Source organism: Leptosomus discolor, chromosome 2 (assembly GCF_034619465.1).
Source record: "Leptosomus discolor isolate bLepDis1 chromosome 2, bLepDis1.hap2, whole genome shotgun sequence".
Taxonomy (NCBI): Eukaryota; Metazoa; Chordata; class Aves; order Leptosomiformes; family Leptosomidae; genus Leptosomus; species Leptosomus discolor.
Genome location: NC_141392.1, coordinates 65,044,295 through 65,059,742, shown reverse-complemented (window position 1 = coordinate 65,059,742; position 15,448 = coordinate 65,044,295).

Below are 15,448 nucleotides of genomic sequence, written 5' to 3'. Positions count from 1 at the left end.
CATCACTGGTCATGGGATAAGTGTGGTCTGGGGATCTGTGTTATGCCAAGACTCAAAGCATTTAATATGAGGTTTGTTTTGGAGGAACGGCAACAGCAAAAGGGAGCTGACATGCAGATGGTGGTGACTTCAGGCCTCTGAAAGTTACACGATCATTTAGGACCCGATGCTTCCAAAAATCCCACATGACACAAAAGCATCTGACCCTTTAACCAGCTGCAAGACTATCCTGGATTCTTATCAGCAGATGTACCTTCATAAGCTCTAGTAGAGCCCAGAGGGTAGTAAATTCCCTTCCTGCACAAGTCTTTTGCAACTCTCACCGGGCTGTGCTTCGTCTCTTTGTATACCGACTGACTGGTTTATGTCCGTTACTCACTTTGCACAGCAACTCCTGGGAGGAAAAAACTCAAAGTCTGCTGGTGCATACAATGGTTAGCTGGAATAGTGTGCCAAGAGGCAAACCAGCAATAACATAAAGCAAAGACACTGCTTTTTTTACCTCTTTTCCATTAATGCATCAGCAGGTCTCATCTTTCTTACAATATTGCTATTTAAGGCGCTTCCTGATTTGGTATCCAAATTCCTCACATCTTAAGGCTCTGTATGGGTTTAGGCAGTCACTATGCATGGCCCTTGCAACTCACCATGGCAAGATCATATCTTCCATGTAGCATGGAAGCTGGGATGTAGCATAATAGTTAAAAACTAAGGAAAGTAGGCAATTATTTTCCAAATGTAATGTACATTTTACATAGACCGAAATATTGTGTGGTTATGGACAAAAATCCAAACATTTAAGGATGCATATTGTATCTATTCTATCCATTAATTAATATATCTATTCTCCATTTTGCGTGCCCATTCATACATTCACACACTTGCAGAGCACACATCTGCACGTGGGTGGCTACTGGTCTCCTCATTCAGTTTTAAACCGTCAGGCCCCAATTCCTATTCATAATGGGAGATTATCTTCTACACAGACGAGTCCTCAAGAGGGCTTGGCATCTCTTAACCGAGCCACATCTTTTCCTCTTTGTGACTCCCTGCCTCTCACCCTTATGCCTCACAATGGTGGAAAAATCGTATGGTCACAGCTACAAAGGCCGGAATAGACAAGGCAGAAGAAATGTAGGGTCAGCTGAGAAAATGAAAAGAAGCGATTGAAGAGCTTTTGAGTGGTTTTACTACTGTCTTGTGTCACCCCTTGAACATAAGAAAAGGAGCCAATGTTATCTTGCTTTGCATGAGACTCATACTTTTCTTTACATGAAATTCAGATTAAAACAGTAGGACTGATAAGACCAGCAAAAGCAGGTCATCAGCACAGTCTCAATTTGCTTTCCTTACTCAGGCAAGTAGATACCACGATGTTAACCCGCATTAAAAACACGTATTTCATATACCTGAAGTATTCGCAGGATTGGGTGTCCCAATGGAGATCCAAGTGCTCACAACAAGTAACTACTGAGGAGAGACAAGGAAGAAGGGGAAAAGTTCAGATGAAGCATGAATGGAAAAAGAGTGGCAATAACATCAGTTTTGAAGTACCAGTTATATTCATGATATGAAGTCTCATCCATCTGTCATTTCATTTAATGGTAGAAGGTGGGGGCAGCCCCTCCATGTCCAGTTCTCTAGTCTGCATATTTCTGTAACCTTTAAAACCACTTCCGCAATTTCTTATAAACATGGATTACCAAACTGGCAACAAACTATAAAAGTAAATGCATTTACAACATGCCCTCTAGATAGCTTTACTGCCATGGAAATATTTTTGCTCTGACTGTGGGCTGTAGGAGCGTAAGGCTGGAGAAACTACGCGCTTTGTAATGATAAAATCCAGCAGGTTTTAGCGTAACATTTAACTTCTAACCTACAGCCATCTCACCTGTGAAGTGTGCTTATTAAGTTCCTTTCATGACCACAGGACCCGCAATTTATAAATGCTGCAGGTGTGAAGGCATTGTGTGGCACTTTTAGGTTAGTGAAAGAACATTGTTATTCATGGGTGAAATATTCCATTTATTCAGTGGAAGAGGAGTAATGTGTGTGGGGGTGGAGAGTGCAAAGCTGATGATAGAAAGACATAAATAGAAACAGACATCTATGGAGCACCTCAGCCATTCCATTGTATTGCGGCTTCAAGCGTGTAAAACTCCCAGTAATGGGCGGGTGCTGGGATTTCTGCTCTAATGATGCAGGCTTGCTATATCTCCTGCCACTAAACTATTTTTAAATGTTTACCTAATCTTACTTAATTTTTATGGAGTAGGAGTGATTGTGCCAGACTATGCTAAACCAGTGGCTGCTTTTAGTTAGAGACCCAAGTTCCTGTCGATGCAGATCAGTCACAGTATCACCTAGCCTTTTGCTGTGTTTGTATGCAGCGCTTTGCTCTGGTCTTTATAGATGTTATCCCAGAAAAAAATGTCCTTCAGAAGTGGAACACTGAGATTTCTTGAAGTTAAAGGCAGGGCTTAAACTATTTAGCAACTTCTTTTCATAGGTTCTAGAACAATTGCTGTACATTATAGTTACTAGGGAATACTGTCTTAGTTTGTCTTCATTCTCTGGACTGTTTTCCATTAGCTATCCCCATTTTAGTTTTAAAGGGCTGACAGGGAATAATTTGAACACGTTATTTTAATGCAATTAGCAGACTTCATAATTTTGTGATACTTACAGATTTTTTTGAAGGATACACTTAGTTAATGATTTTCACTTTGAATAAAGTTGGATAAACAGTTGATTCTCAGCTAATGCATTAGCGTGACTATAACATTTTATACCTAAGCCCACCATGATCAGATAACACAGAAGTTAAGGTAACTATGTGGCAGGAACTATGATTTCGTCCTGTGCTCTTCTAGCAACATCTACAACATCATCTTTTGTCTTTGTTCCCTCCATTACAGATGCACTGCTTCCCTTGCATTCCTGTATCTTCTACAGATTTTAGTATGATTACTTCAGCTGCTCTTATTCACATAGGAATACATTCCCAGAGAATTGTTATACAAGTGACTGACAGTAGGCTTTGTAAATACATTAGTATTCTAGAGCTATATATTTGGAGCTTGGTGGAGGACTTTTTGTAGACAAATGCATTGTTCCTTTTTCACAGACAGTGTCTCTGTTGCATCAATACTAAGCTGTTTAGATAGACTATGTGAATGTTTGCTGAATTTTTTGTCAGACCGGCGATGTAAAAAATACATTACATGTTGCAAAGGATGTAGACTCAGTACCATCAAGAACAGTGAAATATGATTTTTAAAAAATTATACTTAAGCCTTCATTTTTCTATTTTCTTTTCTAATTTGGCTACAAGTGCTTCAGGGGTCTCAATTTTTCAGGTTTGACTGTGCTGAATTTTTAAGTCAATTTTTTTTGGGAAAAAAAAAGGGGGGCAAACAGCTGTCCTTGTCCCTTTGGAGCCATAACAATGGCTGACAGGCTGGAGTATTGACACCCACCCCCGAACCACCACCCAAAACATAGCATGTCAAAGTAGATATAGACAAACATCTAGCATGATTTAAGTTCTAAGACAAAGGAAAGTTCATAAAAGGTACGGGTTAGCACCAAAACTGCTTACAAACAGTGAATAACTGTAACACAGAAGATTCCCTTGCTTACATCTCTTGTGCATTACTGGCAGCTGCTGAGTAGACAGTCATATTGCTTTCTCATTAAGAACATTTAAGGGAGAAAATTTTATCAGTGTGAAGCTAAGAGAAACTTGAGCAACATCTGAATTCACCTAGAACTGAAACTAAAGCGGGCCTTCAGCTGGCCAGGGCACTAGCATATTTTCTGCTAGATCATGAAATCTTTACAATTGTCAGAGCCTCAACACCTCATTCACAGGACACGGACATGATTAAGTACCGACTCAGTAAGACTAATACCTCCCATCTAATTACCAGCACACTCCCCTGCAGCATTTACAAGATCCTTAGCATTAGTGGAAGCAAATACTGATCAGCTTGCAAGATTTGAGCAAATCTTCCGCAATAGCGGTAAAGTTGGAAGCTAGTAGTTATAATACAGCAACAACAATGGCACATACATCTGATTTTTAACAAAGTTTTTTCTAGCCTTTCAATATACTACAGTACGTTACAGGCCTGAATCAAAAGACAAGTGGAAGAGAATTTTGAACCCGAGTTTCTTTCAGACACACATTACTTCAGGCATTTGAAGAAAGTGTTGAACAGCTTCCCCACCCACTTTCTCAAAGTGGAGGAGAAATTGCTCTCAAATGTTGGTTATAAACGTGTAATCTGAACTCCAGCCACTCGGCAGGGCTGCAGAAGAATTTACGATGTGCTAAATATTTCCTTTGTTCTTCCCAGTGGTAGCCTGCTGTAGCAATTAGAAAGCAACCGGCTGCACATGTAAACTGTGTCTGTTTTCTAAAGAATTGTTGATAACTGTTAAAAGCCTTCCTAAGCGGGACTTGCTCTGCTAATACTGCAATACTTTATTTTTGAATGTATGTCTATATTAATTCTCTGTATTTTTTTTCTCATCTTCTAATCTTAGTCATGTCCTCTAGGTACCTCACTACTGAGACAGAAAGCAGACACAACTGTAAACCACTGCTATAATTTAGCCTTTACTAACCTTAAAATACAGCCTCCTGAATCACCCTCTCTTTATTGGGCAGCTACACAGCTTCCATAGGAACAATGTGTGTTCATCTAAATGATCCAAGCCACTACAACAACATTTATTTTCCTTTTTGCATGAAAATAATAGAAAATAAAATGCAACATCAGTCCAGCTCTTCTCACTTTCAACAAAGAAAGCAGCGTCCTAAGCTGCTCTGCAGCACCCTGAGAGCACAAGGCACCAGACCCCATGGTGGGGAATTTAAAGTAACCCTACCATGAAGGAAATAAATTGCAAGGAAATGTGCCTCGGGAAGACTGCAGGTTTTGCAAATGGGAAAGATGGCTTTAGGAGATGTCCTCCCACCGACATCCATTGCCTTAGCTGTGGCTCCAGAGAGGGCAACAAGCAGGGCAAAGTAGACAAATTGGTGCAGCTACATATGCAGGAGCCTGGGCCACTCTGAAGGTGGAGCCCACTAGCGAGAGGAAGCGTCAATAAACAAATGCACTCAGCAGCGAGACCACGGCTTTCCTGGGAATGAAAGTTCAGAGTAAATAATGTGTTAGTTATGCTGGGAGCAGCTTTAGCAAGCCTTTTGTGGTCTGCTACCTCCAGCTCAGGGCTCAGCATGCAGGTGCTGGCCTGGATCCAAGGGCAGCCCAAGAACCTTGTGGCCTGTGCTCCCTCTGCAAAAAGAGGTTGAGAGTAGTAAGGAAACTGGAGGGAAAGCTTCCTCTTCGTGCCAGCACCAGGATCCACGGGATTTGGCCTTGGAATTCCTGTGGAGTCATAACCAATACATCAAAGTCAGCTCCTTGGCACTTGTACGCTATTGCTTAGCCCCCTGGCTTTCCTAATCCTTGGGAGGGTATGTCATTGTTTCCCTCAGAAGCCTGAGGGAAACACAGTTCCCTAGTCAAAAAAGAGCCAGCGTCCATTGGCATGCCAGCAAAACACCACCTCTGGCAGGTGGCCTTCAAGGTAAAATACTGGAAGTAAAAGTTGAAAGTAAGCTTTTGGATACAGGTTTGAGGAGAGCACACTCTCCTTTGTCGTGGCGTTCACCCTGTTGCACCACCTGGCAATGTCTGGAATGAAGTTATTTATAGTCTAAACAATGAGAAGTCAAATGAGTTGGACAGTTCAGGGTTTTGGTAATGGGATACAGAGCTTTCTGCGTTTGGCTTGCTGGGTCAGCCCCAGGCCAGGCTGGTGCTAGCAAGTGGAAGTCATTGCCATCCAGTTGCTTCTCAGCTATCTGTGTGAAATGGGCTTGGTTTGGACACCCTTCATTTGAAAGCTATGCAGACAAACCAAGGAGGAGGCAAACTAAACAGTCTCCTTATTCCCTCTGAGCCTCACCAAGCAGAGTGGAGATACTCTACAAGCCAGTGCTTTAACACCTTCCTGTCTTTGGTGAGACATGTTTTCCAGAGCAGCCCCAAACTGCTGAAGTTGGTGGAATGAATCTCAACTTGTGCTACTGCCTCCTGCACTACTACATTTTAAATGTAAACATGAATGAAGAGACTTTCCAGACTGATAGATATTTGCATTCACAGCTATATCCATCTGCCACAAGAACAAACCAAGTTTTCACTCTTTGCTATATCATTGGCTCTGGTATTTCAAACACAGCCTTACCATCCATTCTTTCATTTAGGATAACCACCGGTTTTCTTCTTCATCTGTCCAGCTTCTCATCACTGTTATGAATTTGCATGTCTTTGAATTTTTAAGGCAAATGAATAACCTCTGAGACCTGACCATCACCCATGCCTGTGTGAATGCTGAATATTTTTGTGGTTAGTCCCTCACAGGGACTAACCTTTTATGTCGTCAGCCGAATACCAATACCAGTGTGTGTGTTCTGGATTGATTTTAATATTCAGCAACATTGCTTATTCTTATATATAAAAAGAAAGATACAGCAAGCAACATGATAGGAAGAAATGGGAACAGGGAGTAAAATTCAGTGGGAGTTGAAGAGAAAGGTAGCACTTAGTGGTTATGCTCACAACTACAATCAACACAGCGATCCAATGGGATCTACTTCGATGTTCTCAGTGTTCGTTTATTGCTTGTTTCTTGGAGATGTATACTTCTGCCACAGCTTTATATTGCAGCAGCACTGACATTACCCACATTCCCTCACTTTTTTTTCTTGCTTTGACCTAGTAAGTGGAACACTTTTCTGCAGGCTCTGCCAGTGTAAGAGGATATCATTTGTCTCTCTGACTGTAAGTTTCCATCAGACTGTAGTTGTAAATCTAAACACTAAATTGATTAAATTTTAGCACTATGTGTTATGGCAGAGCCAACAGGGCCAAAATAAGATTGACTCATTAGGTACCACAGACACCTTACAATAGTCCTTGCTGCAAAGAGCTTCCAATCCAAATAGATAATACAGACCACAGATACAAGGAAAAACAGAAGCAATGTGAACAAAGTTAACTCATCTAAATTCTAAAAAGAGCTCAGACTAACATAATAAGATCTGATGATCCATATTTATAATGAAAACTCTAAATAAGTTCCTACATTTGGGCTTTTTTTAGTAGGACTGCATGAAGGTGTTTGAAAGCCATTGAGAATAAAAGCAAATAAGAAAAAAACTCACAATATTTTAGGTTATTTATTTCCTTTTATAAATGGACTGTCTATGTCTTGGCATTTATATAAGCATTTTCTTACTTAAGTATTTCAGACAACTACTATTTAGCGTAGCCTCCCCATTCTCCAATGGTAGGGATAAATACTGTTCTCAATGTACAGATTGAAACACAGAAAGTCAAGGAACTGACTTAGAATTTCCTAACAAATCCAAGCCAAGGCAAGACTCGAGGAGCTAAGATATGCAGTCTTAACTATTAGCTAGGTGACATTTGCCTTGCATTCTACTGACCTATTTTGCAGTTAGACACTGTTAGGGTCATCATGCTCATGACTTAAAGCACATTGCTGTAGGCTCAGAGGAGCAGGAAGAGTGGATGGAGACAGAGGAATAAGTCATTGTCTCTCAGATAAAAGATAGAGCAGCAGAGAGATGGCACAGATGGCACAAGTTAATATGACAGCAGTGATTTAATAGTTTGTATGACAAAAGAAAAAGCCTCCCTGGTAGCATTTTGAGGTAGCTCTGATCAAACATGGACATATCATGTATTTTTAACCCACTGATCACTGCATTTAGAACACTAGCAAGAAGCACTGCAACAATAAAATTAAAGTTAGCACAGTGCTGTTGGATTTCACCCACTTGTACATCAGCTAGAGTGTCAGTAACTTGTGCCATCAGTCTCTGATTATTTTTATACTTTGTTTGACAGACACTTCTGGAAATGTCTTCTTGTTTTACGTCGTCAGCAGAGCTCCCAGGCTAAGTTCCTTACGTATCTTTAAATGCTGCTAAGCTGATTGGCATTTACTTGTACCCCCCTCACTGTAAGAATCATGGGGTCTGACTTAGCAAGAATTACTTCTTTTTTCTTTTTTCTTTTTTTTTTTTTTTGTTTTTGAACAGAACAGCTGCCCTCCAAACTTAAGCCCATCTGGTCTTATTTGAAAAATGAAGGGGGAAAAATTAAAATCAGTTCTTACTAATTAGAGGAAAACTGTATGTAAACAATTGAAAGGTCTTTTCATACTTATGGCCTGACATTTCCACAAAGAGCTTAATTGCCTGCATGGGCCTAAAGGGTTATGTTCTTTTTTTAAGTTGCATATGCTCTCTGCCAAATACTAGCTTGGACATGCTGTGAGTGATTTTTGGATCACCAGCAGCTCTTGCTATTTTAGGCTCTGTCACAGCTTGAAGTTGTAATTAATTTTGAGGATCCTGACAATCATAATTATGACAGTCCTGGTTTCTGATAAGGCTCACTTAGCTTTTTTTTTTTTTTTTTTAGGGAAACTTTTGGTTTTAATATTAGGAGAAGAATGTCATACTGCAGACTATCACACTGCAATAAATTCCCAATTTAAAGAATAAACACCTGCTGTAGAGTTGGGCAGGAAACATATTTCTTGTCCCACGAAACTTGTCAAGTTTCCATAAATGTTCCCGCCATGAAATCAATATTCTTTGAAGCTCTATTCATAAAATCAGGTAAAGAAAGGCAATCAAAAGCAACCCATCATAGCAGTATACTGTTTGAGATGCATGAGAGACAATTTCAGTTCCTTTTATGCCATCCTCTTTATCTGAAAGTGAACAGCCCTAAAGAATAGGCCACTACTTATTTCATAAGAAGCCTTTCCAGCTGCCACTTTCTACATTTATGTAATAAGTAAATACTAAATGGAGGGGAAAAAAATCTGTGTCTTTCTCTGTCCAAGTCAGTGTCTGATTCAGTTGCTCTTTGCTATTCTGGGGTTTCTATCACTTTCTCTTCCCATCATTTCCTCTAGTTTCTCTCTAGTTTTGATTAAGAAATCAAGTTTTGGATTAGAGAGAGACCTAAAATATTGCACTGAAGTGGTGTGTTCCTACGGGAAGTTTCCATTCCCCTGAATACTTTTCCATGGGACGAAAAAAAAAAAAAAAATTTAAATTTCTCATTTGTTCCATGAAAATTTAAAACCATTGAATTCTTTTATTACAGGTGAAAAACATGATGCTTACTACTGCCAGTATGGCTTACCTTCCACCTTCACATCACTGATAATTTATAATAGCAATAATGGCCAGAGTATTTTCCCTTTCAGGTTTTTAGAGACACTGCACTAAAAATTCACAACAGTTGGTAGCGAGACAAGTACACAGCGAAAAGAAAATGTTTGCTGGACCTTTGGATTCACTTCTGATTACCCTAGGAAATAATAATGTCTCCCTCAACTGTCTTATGGCCCTTAAAGAGAGCGAAAGCACACTTCATACGCCTCACACCCCAAACTAAGCACATGCGTCATGCTGTAGTCACTGTTTTCTGAGATTTATCCTCTCTCTTTAGAAGCTCCCATTAATAGCAGAAGGAATTACACAGCTACAGAAAGGAGGATGTCCCTTCTGAAAGAATATTGTTGTGCCTTTTTTGTAATATAACACTCAAGGCCAGCTGGTACCTTACAGGTTTTGACTGATTTAGGGTACTGCAGGGCCTCAATCTAAGCAAGGAAGCGGCTCAAGGAGTTTCCTAGGGCATGTATTCCCAACCCAGGGAGCAATCTGGTTAAGACAAGACACGCAGTTCTGTGCCATACTCTGCCCTGGGAAGGCACACTGCCTGTGTACACAGACAGCTTGGCTGGCGCAGTGTCCAAGAAAGGAAGAAAAGTGATGCTGGTCTTCTTGTCTGCTCCAGGGTGATTTCTTCCATCACTGTGGTCAGGAGAAAGCATTCTCAGTGCTTCCACAGCAATGGCAATTTTACCTGAATTCATAGCAACTTTCTGCTTTCCCCTGAGAAAGAAGGGCCAGCCTTAACCCTTAGGAGATAAAATAGTTTTACATCACTATTTGTACTGTATTCAGAGTTCTGGGGACCCTAAGCTCTAAAACCATGCAAGTTTGAGAGGATCTCTCCTTTTTCAATCAATAATGTGCTTTTCTAGCTCCTCTTTCTTTGCCAAGAAGAGTCTGACAGCGTAAATGAAGTAGGCATTAAATGCAGGTAAAAAAACCCCCAACACCTAAAGCAAAGGAGTAATGAAAAGACCCCATTACTTGTTATATTTTTTCTTAATTAAGGATTTCTAAAGGGACTTCATGATTTTGGTTGTTTGAATACAGATTTTTCAATGCCCAGAACTGGTAATCCTGGCTAAATATTTACTAACACATTTAAACCTTTCATGTTTTATTTGGAATGGGCAGGGGAGAGTTTGGAACTTATTCTCTTTATTCTGAAAAACTCAGATCTAAACATGTCCAACTTTCAGATTTAAGTACGGATGTGAGAAATTCACAGGTAGTGCCACAGAGCCACTTTAGAGCTACAGCCACATCCATGAAGGAATTGATGGCTACCTGCACCCTCCAGGACCCCAGTCTGCCACAGAGATTCTCAACCCTCTGCTCAGCTTTTGCCTAATCTCATCTAAATGTTTTATGTTAAAATTTCTAAACAGCCAAAAATCTGCTGTTGGATGTGCCCAGAACCTTTTTTGGTAACTTACTCATTCTTGAGGCTCAATGGGATTTGCAAATTAGTTGTTGCATCACTGAATTCTCAAATGAGTTTAGCTCTGGTAGACAGTTTTTTAATACCCTAAATATTCAAGCCTTGCACAACTATGGCCACCAAATAGGTTAGTGGTGGTTAAAATAGTTATGCAACTTTAGTTTTATCCTTTGTTGGCCTATCTCAGATGACAACACTATTGGCTATCCTGGAATATCTAATTCCCTCCAGTTGAAACAGCTCCCGTCTTCATACTAAGCCATCACTAGTAGTAAGACTGGAATCCAGGCCTTCCTTCCTTATCTCAAGTGGCCTGCCATCATCTCTGGTTGTACTCACACTTTCCTTTTCTTTAGACCAGTAAATTAAAATATCTCTTTTTCTCTTGCAGTACAGCCTCTGGTCTGGCTGTTGAAACATTTTCCTGAGGATGCAAGGGAAGATGCTGAACCCAGAGTGGGGACTGTTCAAACCATTGACTGCCTAGTGACAGACCACTGAGTGCCTAATAACAGAAGGAATGAGATGCATGATACCCATCAGCTCTAAGCCTGTACTTATTGAAATGCCTCTTCAGTTACTTCAGTTTATTTCATCTGTAATTTTCACAGTGTGCACTTGGTTAAGGAGCAAGATAGTGAAGTTTCATAGAGGTGCTTCTGGGTCAAGTTTTGGGTACTTGTCCTCTTCTGCTCTCCCTTCCCACAGCTGCCCTGGTTCATTTAATATAAACGTGGTATCAGTGACTCTCACTTCACTCTGTTGTATTTTGATTTCAGCCTCAAACCATTCCACTTCAGAAAGCCTAATACACATTCTTAAATCTCAGAGAGGTTTCTAGTCACTAAATGTCACACATTGTGGATCTTCCTTGTATATGTTTTTTCCCAAGTCTGCAGATCCTGCCACACACAGCCTCTGAAAGTGACCGTGCAAAGCCTTTGCGGGCTCCTCACCAGTAATGGCAACAGATGTAAGAAAGAAGCTCGAACACAAACACAGCTCTGAGGGCAAATATCTTGCTCCTCCCAGCCTATTGCCAGGTTTTTGGATTCCTAAAACACAGGGAGTACCACCAGCTCCTTCTATGAAATCTTCGGGAAGGATGAAACAACTAATACTTGATTGTCAAAAAAGAAAAAAGAGAAAATACATAAGCACCTCACTCTAGGAGGGGAGGCTGCGAATCCTGCTGCCCTGCAGCTAGTGTAAGGCTTCTGTGCCCAGAAAGTACTGACATCTAAGACACACCATGTCCTCAAGGCTTGCCCCCATCCCCACTCAGCACGCCGGCGGCTGTGAATTCCTCCGGGCACTGAGGCAGGCGGGCGCGTTGCTCTTCTGGAGTGAGGTGCCTGCCTCACAGGCACTGCCCTGGAAGGAATTACAAGGCCAAAGTTTGGTTTTTGGCTTTGGCCCTAGGATGCTTGAGATTAGGCAGAGCACTGCCCAGTGTTGCCAAAGAGCCCTTTGCAGGCTTAGGCTTTAGAGTACAATTTCCCTCCAGATGTGAATGTATAACAAGTGACTTAGGAGGTAATGGCTTAATTGTCCTTTAGCTAGTAACCCTCCGCCCTTATTATTAAAATGTCCTTTAGCTAGTAACCCTCCGCCCTTATTATTAAAACATTTTATGTACTGTTCAGAGTTTGTACATTGTAGTAGCAATTATACTGAAATAGATAAAACAGACTGATAAATGTGATAGTTTGTTTTCCCTTCATTTTCTTCCCAGACCTGCTCTAATTGTTTGTAATAACAGAAAGAGTAACAATAATGCTGGTTAATAGGGTTGTCATTAAGACATGGAGTGGATTCTGCTCGTAGTTCACTACTGAATGCCCATATGCACTGCTCTTGGTGCTTCTACTCCCCTTTTGTAAAGGGAGAAGAACACTCCATTTTCTACCTATTTATGCATGCCTCGTCCTTTGAGAGTTATAGTATTAGGGATTAATCTTCAGACCTGCAATGAAAATCTTTCTCAGAACATTATCTGATCATTGCAAGGTCTGTTGGGCTCAGAACTTCATTTTACGCTGAAAACCCTGTCAGTATTCCACTGTGGTTGCATTGCACGTCCAAAATCCAGGTGGTACAGACCCAGGCGTAAAGCCTTCCCTCCTCTTTAGAAAGATTCTGCTAGGTACATCCCACACCCAGTAGTCAGTTATCATTTCTGTCTAAATTATGTTCAGGCTACTTGCAAAGTTGTGGAGAAATGCTAGCTGAGTAAGTAATAAAAGCATTAAAAACAACCTATTTATTTTATTTAAATAAATTCAGGATGAATAATTGGTGCCTCCAATAAAACCAAACTAAACCAAACCCAAAACCCTAGGTGTATTAAAATTTTCATTCTCACAGGAATCTATCCAGTCAGTAAACCATCAAATTATTATTACCTACATTATCACAAATCTGCAAGATTTATAGACTTTAAATCTGACAGGGACGATAAGGGATGATGATCCCCAAAGGATACAAATTATATAATTCCAGTAGTTATAATTCATAATCAAAATAATATTTTTTACTACAGCATCTGTCTTGTTTAGAAAGATAAGGAGATGATGCAGGTATTACTTCCTGTGGGAATTTGTTCCAGTGACAAACATCCCTTACATTTGAAAATATGTGGGTTTCAATTTCAGTGGCTTTAAATTTTACCCATTTGTTCTTTCTACTGATATTTTTTTTCCTACTAGATGCAGCAGGTATCTAGTACTTCTTATTTGTCCCTGTAAAGTGCCCAGGCATTGAACATTGACAGTATGAAGCACATCATCAGTGGTCTCCACAAATGCTAAAAACCATTGGGTTTTCTGCTATGTACCTGGAAGGAGATCTGTTTCCAGCTAATTCAGACTGTGCCAAAGTCCAAGGCTCCTGCAGAAAATGCCTCGCATGCAGTAAAGGATAACAAACCAGCTCTAAGATTTGAAAAGCAAGCAAGCAGGAGGGCCAAAAAGCCACAACCTAATAGGAATTCATATCTTGAATTTTATGAGTAATAAAAAAATAAAGAGTAGAAAAATACTGCAAACAAGCCTGTGCAATCATTATTAAGCTCCATTCTCCATTTATTCATAATTAATTAAAATTGGTCAAGTACTCTTGAATATTCGGGAAGAAAATGAAAAACTTATACCTGGCATAAAGCTGACACCAGAAGGCATCCAGTTTGTTCTGTGAAGAAGGATCAATTACATGTTTATTTATAGCTTGTGAACTGGGATTACAAAATGTGGGCCCATGACTCGCATGGGCTCCCAATGCTTGCTGTTGGAGTATTGCGCAACGCTCGCTCAGGAATCGAGTATGTGGTCGCTGCGCTTTCAGGGTGAGACCACAACTCCTCCTGTGTGGCTGCCTCAAACAGGAAAGGTGTCCAAGCAAGCCTGCCATAATGGAGCACTTCAACTTCTCTCATCTTTTGAGAGCTAAAGTTAGTCCTTTAACTCAGCAGTTATTTTATCTATTTATTCAATTAGCTTTTTTAACTGACCCTGTTTTTCTTTCGTCTCCTTTAGTTTCCTGCTAATACTAATTTTTCTTTTGTTGGACCATATAACAGCTTCTACTTTCTGAATCACCTGTATATTATGTAGGCACAAAGCAGCATGGGAGAACCTATCTGCCTCTAAGACCCATGTTCCTGACACCCCTGGCTGGCTTTCAGCTATGATTTGCTTCCTATTTGCACTTGGGAAACAGGGTCATCGAGAAGATGGAATACTGAGCTATATAGTAGGGACACATTGCCTAGATGAGACCCCGTACTAAAAGGGGCTTGATAAAGGCAAATTCCCAAACAGCATCATGGGCTCTCCCTTTCATGTAACTTGACATGACAAGGAGTACCTGAAGAAACATCAAGTGCAGTTTACTTTCACGTCCCCTGATGTTACCTTACTTGCTGCCTAGGCTTTCATCATCTCTGTGATCTTGGGACCAGAGTCAGGGCTCAGCCAGCTAACATTAAGCAATGGCCCTACTAAAGCTGCTCTTTTCAGGAGAAAAGGTTTGAGGTGTCACTGTGCCTTCATAGGAACACTGTTTTGCTGAGCCATGGTTTACCTAATTGAATGAGGAACTAAATGAACAACTCATTTAGTAGTCCTCACATCAGCAAAAGCCACATATTGAGAATTACTGAAATACATTTAAACACCTACACAGCAGCAACTAAAGATATAATAAAAATATAACTGTTAAATATCACAGAAAAGACATCTCAAAAAAAACCCCAAACGAACGAACTTGGAGTATTAACTTTGAATGAGCTTACGCTGTTTTCTAACCCAAGATTGAAAAAAAATAAAATATGCAGTAATGAATGATCTTCGCATTCAGCCATGAAACCATACACCATCATAGATGTTTTTTTAACTCCTTTAGTCAACTCAGACAATCCTTCTAGAGGGAAAAATGTGAGGTCATAAAAAAGTGCATACCAGAATATTACATGTAGGTATTTAGAGCTGAATGAACGAAAGGCTTTCTCACTGGATTAATTTACTCTCCAAAGTGGCCTCTCCTAAAAGACGGGTCTGTATGATTCAAATATGGCCAGAATGTTATAGTAAGTCTTTACCACCTTACGGTAGCTAGCTCTAGGGCACATTTCAACTCCTATTCAAATGAGTCTTTCTATTGACTTTAAGGGGAGATGGATTGAGCCTTTTAACAGCAGC